The 8,374-nt window shown below is 43.3% G+C and overlaps 1 long non-coding RNA gene across 1 annotated transcript; it reads left to right on the forward strand.

Moving 5' to 3' along the window:
• Positions 1-6,957: 6,957 nt before the first annotated feature.
• LOC133905415 (uncharacterized) lies at positions 6,958-8,026 on the forward strand. The gene is made up of 3 exons (XR_009907607.1): positions 6,958-7,079; positions 7,146-7,264; positions 7,338-8,026. It is a non-coding gene; the product is annotated as an uncharacterized LOC133905415 (long non-coding RNA).
• The last annotated feature ends 348 nt before the right edge of the window (positions 8,027-8,374 follow it).

The following is an 8,374-nucleotide window of genomic DNA, read 5'->3' on the forward strand; positions in this document are numbered from 1 at the left end:
ACACAAACTAGCTGTTGGAACCCCACTCAAGTCATTGTGAACACCGAACACTCCGGTGTATAGTGCAACATCATCACCGGACATTCCAGTGAGCATACCTCAGCCATCCGAGCCAACATCTTCTATGTGTAAATTGCTCCGCTGCCTTCTCCGGTGCTTATCAATCTATCATTGAACTATCCAGTGAGTAATCCTCAGCCATCTAAGCCAAATGTAACCCTCTCTGGAAAAATGCTCCGGTGTACTCACAACTTCATCACCGGACCATCCGATGGCTTGAGCTTTGCCTGCCTTTTTGTATTGTTTATTGTCCAGTGTATTTGTCCACTGTACTCTTACTTCATCACTGGACTATCTAATGCCTTCAAAATCTTCTACCCAGAACCAAATGCTCTGGTGTGTATTGCTTTTCGAACACCGAATCATCCGGTCAGTTAATCTTTAACTTCAACTCTTGAAACTATATCTGCTGAAATTGCTCCGATGCTTCTGCCCATTTGACACCGGGTCATCCGGTGAGGCAAAATTGCCTCTGTCTATATGCATTGTTCATTATCTAGTGTGTGCAACACATTCAACGCCGGACTATCTGGTGAGAACATAACTCCTGAGACTTCTCCAATTCATCCAAACTTTGTCCCTGCTTCGGTAGTTTCTTCATGATTTCATCCATGAGACCTACTAACATATATTCTTGGCAAATATGTTAGTCTCATTGTCTATATTATCATTAATCACCAAAATCACAAATATGACCTAATAGGGTCATTTTCCCTACAAGTATAAAAATGAAAGAAATGTGTCTAATTGCTCAAATTATTTTTAAATTACTTGATATAACTAAGTCTTGGTTTCATATGTGAGCGTTTGCAAAGCCTACTGTCATGAGTACTTGTTTGCCTAGTTTGAAATTGAAGTTGACTAGTTCTTAATGCTTGTATTGCCTCAGTACAAGTGGATGCTTATGTGATAGTCCATTTGAACTTGATTTGGTTATGTAAAATTAAATGCGTAAACTAATTCTACAGGTTTTGCTTGTACAACTTCATGTTCGTTTGTCACTATTTTTTTTGCCTTTGTGTATTTATGAGCTCCATCCTATACTTTTTGTAGCCCTTTGACGTTTCTATCATTTACAAATACTTTGTGGTATACTTGTGAAAGCTCATTAGGCTTGCATGTTCATGCATTGCATAATATTTTTTTCTTGATGTTTGCATTGCCAAAGAGGAGAAATGAATGAAAGAGGAGAGAAATAAAAAATAAGCACCAAATCACAAAGAAGAATCTTGCATAAATGAAAAATGCGTATTCTTCAAGGGGAGAATTTGATTTTGTGTTTTTTGAACTTTTATTTCTCTTTTGAGGTTTTTGGATTGTCTTTGCCTCTCTTAGATCTTATGTAATCTTTCTTATGCTAAGTGGCATATTTTTGCTCTTTCTTGAGTTTTTGCTCATTTGGATGAGCATATCTTCTTTAAAATAAAATCTTTGTGTTCTGAGGTGTTGTTAATGCACTCATCAAGGGGGGATTGAGAAACCAATTTGAAATGTGCCTCGGTTTATATGTGATGAGTGATTGACAAGGTTGTTGATTTAGTTTGTCGAGTTTTGGATTGCTTGAACTTGTTTTGAGCATTTTAATTATGGACTAACTGGAGTTGGAGTTGGAGAAATATATTTGCTTGTCTCATGACGTGTAGGTGACGAATGCAATTTGGCGGTTGACCGCAGGTGATCAGGACTATGCGGATTCTTGGTGCCGAACGATCAAGGAGACTGGGCAGAGTCAAGGGTGATCTTAACTGTACATGTGAAGGTTAAGCAAAGTATGAAACGGAGGATGAAAACGGTGTGTTGACAAAATTAAGTAAAAGGGATGCCGGTGCAAGTAATAAGGCGGCCCGAGCGATCGGGAGCAGGACACATATTTGTTCAAATGCTTGCAAGAAATCTATGGGAAAAACTACCACAACTTTGTATCAAGGAAGCAGGTTCCTGTAGTTGGCGATGTTAGAGAAACCAACATTGGCATTGCCCCTGAGCTAGCCGACGAGATCGCAGAACAAGTGGATATCATCGTTAACTCAGCAGTGAATACCATATTTGATGAGAGGTTATTTCTGAGAGACTTGCCGGTGGTCAGGATCGTAAGACGAAGTATATGTATTCACATCAGAATATTTGCTTAAGGTGTAAACAAGTGGCGAGTCGCACTTTGAGAAACGTAAAGAGGATTTCACGGTGAACCTCAAAATCGTGGGAGGATTGGAGTATGGGGCACCATTGCAAAGCTTGCATCGAGACGAAGCTAAGTTGAAAGTGTCGTGGCCGTTCAATGAACGAAGCAAGAAATAGACTAAAATACTCTCGATGGTAGGTAGGAGTACAAGAGAATGATATTTCGGTAACAAGCTAGAAAACTTAGTGTTCAAGTTTGTTAAGCCTATAAATAGAGGGTATAACTGTGAGAGAGTTTGAACGAGACACTTAAGCCCCTTATGCCATCTATTGGAGAGCCTAATGCTATGATTTTAAATGAGAGAAAGATGAGTGCTTAGGCTATTTAATAGGTGAGAGTTTTTTTAGAGAAAAATCCTTGTAATTTGTTTAAAATAGGGCTAATCTCTTTGAATAATAAAGTTTATGTTTTTACATATGCTTGAATTCCCCTCATTCTAGTCTCTCTCTATTGGTTCCCTTACAAGTTTAGAAGTTTTACTTTTTTTATTGTGATTTTCTTGTTGATTTTGTTTTTATCTTTGAGCTATAATTTCTCAACCTTGGGAAGTTGTTTTTTTGTTGCTAGAGATATAAACGTTCATATACTCGTATATTTGAAGAGTTACTTTTTTCGGTGACTATCCTTTTACTTTGTTATTGGTTCAAGTTTCAAGTTTTTGTGCTCAAAGGCATATAGAATGGTGTTGAATAGAGTCTATGATTTATATTTTATCTGTAGAATCATGTTGTCTTGAAACTTTTTATCTCACTTTGTCTATCTAAAATTTATGCTTTCGTTTTTACGTTTTTATGGAGCGTTGAGTGAAAAAAGAGTAGACTATCTATTTTATAGGAATTATAAGATATATATTTACTATTTCTAGTCACCGTTGTCGGTTCTATAATTATAAGAACAAAAGTAGTTATAGTTTTATAAAATAAATCTTAGAAGTTATACTTCTATGTTAAAAATATAAATAATTATAGTTTATAAAATTTATTCTTACTTATATAATAAAAATGACAGGAAAGACCTCTATAACCGTCAGCTTAAATCATTCTATAATTGTGTATAATTCTATCATCTATATGACGTGTGGGCTAGGGAGTGTGGTCTTAGAGCAAGAAAAGTGTTGAGTCCACATTGAGAGGTCAAGTGCCAGAGTGCATAAATTTTTGTAGCTGTTGAATCATTGAATGGAATTAAGCTAGCAGCTAGCTCTGTTGTCCTCAGCTACTGAATGGTCTCGGATGTTTCGTCCTTTCAGAGGGAAAAGGTGTGCATGTCTCGTATAGGCTCGTTGGTTTTCGAGCGGGCATGGCTGTCCAGCGGGCACACGGCTCAATGTATACACAGCACGAGGGATGTGAGACGACGAGCAAGGTCTGCAGGTGCGCATGGCGATTGGGGAAACCGTACATGCGATGGGACTCGACGGGCAGGGCACGTGCGCGTGGCGATTGGCGAAGCAGCAGTGCAGGGGATGGGACTCGACGGTGCAGAACCGCGCGATTCACCTAGCCCAGCCAAATACGGCTCGCCCGGAACGGCACCGGCTCGTGCCAGCCCGGCGCAGTACGGCCCATCGTACCTTCATGTCATGCCTAGCACGGCTCCAACAAAGAGTTTTTTTATTTTTATATTTTTTCGAGTTTAAATTTAAATAAATAGATTTCCGGCGAAAATATTTACAAAAGTAGGCGTTCACCGTCCTCTCAGAGAGCTACAGCCCTCTCAGAGGGCGGGTACGGGTGCTAACCGCCCCCTGAGAGGGCGGTAAGCCTTCCCGCCCGGTGCCCGAGCCTACCGTCCCCTCAGGGGGCGGGTAGAGGTCCTTACCGCCCCCTGAGAGGGCGGTAAGGGCTCCTCCCGCCCGCCGCTCCGCGCCAGTCCCCTGCGCCCTAAGTCTATAAAAACCCCGAAAATTGGAGAAAAATCATAAAATTCAGAAAAAAAGAAAAGTTGAGAAGAGAGAGGAGAAGAGAGGAGAGGAGAGGGGAGGAAGAGAGATCGGCGAAGTCCTGCTGCATTTGGACTGCGGATTTGGAAAAAAATTTCATGTCAATCTCTTTATCCTTTTTATTGTTGTTAATTAGTGCAGTAGTAGTATATGACATAGATTTTAGATATTTAGATCTAGGGTTTAGAAAATTGTAAAATTTAGTTAGAAAATTGCACGATAATAGTTGAATATAGAATATTATTTTTAGTATATTATTTTCAATTTGTTACCTGTAGTATATTATTTGTAGTATATTATTTTCAGTATGTTGTTTGTAGTATATAGTTTATAGTATATTACTTGTACATGCGGACGTATGAGTCAACAGTAGATGATAATTTGCGAACCTAGGGTAGCATTTAAAAACTATTTTATCCGATAATCAGAAATATAGTTTGTTGTCTTAACATGTGTTATGTTTGCGGTGTTTCCAGGAATGGGAGATAAATTAATTTTTCAGATATATTATGGTGAGGGTGAAATTATGTACGGTCCCAACGATGTAGATCTCTCTGGATTTCGCCATGTTATGAAGGGGCTTAGTAAGGCTAATGAGAGGACTATTGTGGGGGTGTGCAAATAGCTCATGCGGTTTTTCCAACTGGATCCGCAGCAATATGAGCTGAAGTTGAAAGGTGTTCTGAGCCGTGCTAGTCATGGATACTTTGGTGAGCTTGTTCCCATCGAAACCACATCAACTTGGAGGCAGTATGTAGATATATGCTGTGAACGTGGCATGCCGCTTGTTTTATTAGCTGCGGCGTACCTGAAAGATCAAAATGAGGTGAACTCTGAAGAAGCAGTAGCAGGACCAAGTGAGGCAGTGGAAGATGAGTCAGAGGCGGCTAATGTAGGGTCCAGAGAGGAGGTTGGTGATGTTCCAGACCTGCAGCCGATGGGTGTAGCTGATGAAGGGGAGCACATCCCTAGCATCATTGAAGATATGGATTTAGAGGATGAAGAGTTGGAGGAAGGCCTTGCCGAGGGGGATTCTTCTGATGAGGAGGGTAATGCTGCAGTTCCTGCAGAGTGGCGGGATCAAGAATTTTTGAAGTTGGTGGTTAGCGAGGTTGACCAGACACCGTGGCCATACTATGAGAATGAGGTGTCACAGGGTGCTATGTACCCTACAAAAGAGGCAGTTATTGATGCTGTGAAATTCTGGTCGTTGTCTCTTCGTAGGCAATTCAAGGTTGTTAAATCAAGTAAAAGAGAGTACGATGTGAAGTGCTTGGTTCCTGAGTGCCCTTGGCGGGTGCACACATTTAGAGGGAAATGGGAAGACTACTGGCAATGCTCAATAGTTAAGGAACATAATTGTCATATTGAGGAAATAGAGTTCGCCCATCGGAACCTGTCTTCTGCTTTCATTGCAAATGTTATGTACGGAGAGATTGTGGACAACCTAAGGTACGAGCCACGATCAATAATCCGTGCTATTGAGCAAAGGTTCCAGTACACAATAAATTATGCGAAGGCATGGAGGGCGAAACAAAAGGCTATTGAGATTAGGTTCGGTACATATGAAGATTCGTATCACAATCTACCTCGTCAATTAGCCACAATTTGTGCAAGAAATCCAGGCAGCTACTATGATATCAAGCATTACCCCTCTACTGATGTGGAGTACAACGGAAAAAGAGTGTTGCAGCGTGCTTTCTTTGCATTCGGTGCAACTATCAAAGCATTTAGATATTGCCGACCCATCATATGCCTAGATGGAATATTCCTAACTGGGAAGTACAAAGGGCAGATATTGTCTGCAATAGGGGTCGACGGTAACAACCAAGTGCTGCCACTAGGGTTTGCGTTCGTGGAGAGTGAGAATGGGGACAGCTGGTATTGGTTCCTAGAGCGGGTGAAGCATGTAATTGTTCTTGACTGACCAGATGTGTGTCTCATTCATGATAGATATGCAGGATTGTTGCAGGCTTTGCTGGATATGCAACACGGTAGCGTGCGACGGGGTGTACCAGTACAGTGGCCAGATCTCAAAAGCAGGTGGTGCATGCGCCATATGGGTGTGAACTTCTACAGACAGTTTAAAAACAAAGAGTTAATGAAGCTCTTCAAGAAGTTGTGCAGTCAGAACCAACAACGTAAGTTCAATGCATTATGGGCAAGACTTGATGAACTAACTCTTAAACAAACTGCGGAGGCCCAAGCGCTACACGACGTCGTTGATGAGGCGCGTCCCCACACCGAGGGAAACTTTAGGGAGTACCTACGGTGGTACGTACCTCGTACGCGGACTCGTGTCACCTACACCGCTGATGATGTCCGGGGCCACGTCGCATCGACAACGGAGACATACCCGGTGCATTGGGACGAGGACGCCGCTTTAGCAGTAAGTCATTTTTTGAAGTCCGTACTACATATTGAATGAACATAACCGTATACTTTAATTGTTCACTATTGTTCGTATCCGCAGACAGATATCATTTATGATGTAAATAGGGATGCAGCTGCTGCCATGGACCGCGTCCGGCAAGGGCATCACCTAAGTGCGTTGGATGTTGCGAGCTTCATTAGACGGGTTTTCGACAAGACGACGCGCGCCCTGAAACTCACCTCCTGCCGATCTACCACAGATGTAGCAGGGCCGCCTCCCAGGACGAGTGGTGTACACGCCGAGTCGTCTCGGCTGTCAGACGTGCACTGACGTTCTTCAGTGTCGGCACCCACACGACCCCTTCTATCACGTCTTGGAGGGTCCGAGCAACATGGTACGAATTATACTTTTGAAAATTATTGATCAATATCCTTTACTTATTGTTATTAAACATTCATTAGGTCCGTCTGCACAAGTCTCGACGCAGCCTCACAGATTGAGCCCTGTACGTCCACAGTCAGGTACTCCGGGAACCCTTCTTCCTAATTTCTAGTACTTTCAGCAAAATAAGTTACAACTGTGCTCAGATTACTTCGGTGACGAGGCCGGTCCGTCTTCGGCGGCCCCACACCCTACCCCCCCCCCCCCGCAACGTACTACGGCACGTCAGCGTGGCCTTCTTCTGCTGCACCGTCGTACCACGCAGGTACAATTATACATTTTTTACTACTACTTTCAATACCATATTGTTCGTATCTAACGTGATTATTTGTTCACAGGCCCCTCCAGCCAGTACACATGGACGCCTGCCGAGCCTTCACAGTCCTCCTACCCTAGTCAGGAGGATGAGGCTGGCCCCGACACCGCATACGACATCGTCCGTGACTTCTTCGGGGGCACACCTGACTATGACGTCCTTCAGCGGTCCCAGGTTTCCAGTGCACCGCTTCGGACCCAGCCCACGCACGACGAGCCCTCGACACCGGTGGTCCCTACTAGGCCTACCAGACACGTCGGCCCACCTGACCCCCTCACCTACTCCAGGGGTCACGTGAGGGTTAACCAGCGGCATCGGGACCACGATGGGGCGCACGGACGACGGCAACGAGGGAGGCATGAGTAGCATTTTACATTTTTTGTAACTAACATATGCGTATTCGTTTCGTGATGTGCTCATATGTATTAAGACACGTTCACTTTGTATGGTCGACTTAGCATTTCGTAAATGCATTTCATATTCAGACACGTTCAATGAACAAGTGACCACACCACTAAACTTTAACCATGACTTGACAACACATGCCTCCTGCCGCAGGCTTTAAACAAGATGTGACAACACTACCCAGCTTTTTCAAATCAGTAAATGACAACACGGGTACCAATAAACGTGGAATCTCTGACCATGGGCAACGACAAAACTGTCACATTCTTCAAGATGGAATCCGATGCTCCTCCCGCCAGCTACGTCCATGCCCTAATTCTTTTCTTTAAGAGCGAATCCAATGCTCCTGCCTCCCCCAACTATAAGTAGCCAAACCTCCTTACGGAGAAGCATCGCTCATTTCTCATATCTCTCAAGTGCAATGTCTTCCTCAGCTCCATCGAGCCCACCAAAGAAACATTGGGGGACTACCGTACCTGAAGGTCTCGAACCACTAATGTGCTTCTGTGGTGACCTTTGTAAGCTCCGCGAATCGCAGGACATCTCATATACCTATGGACTACGCTTCTTCATGTGTGCCAACTACGAGTATGACAAGCCTCGCAATGCAACAACTGGTTATCGACCGGTACGGTAACAGATGTCCACCTCATC

Source organism: Phragmites australis, chromosome 22 (assembly GCF_958298935.1).
Source record: "Phragmites australis chromosome 22, lpPhrAust1.1, whole genome shotgun sequence".
NCBI classification, from domain to species: Eukaryota; Viridiplantae; Streptophyta; class Magnoliopsida; order Poales; family Poaceae; genus Phragmites; species Phragmites australis.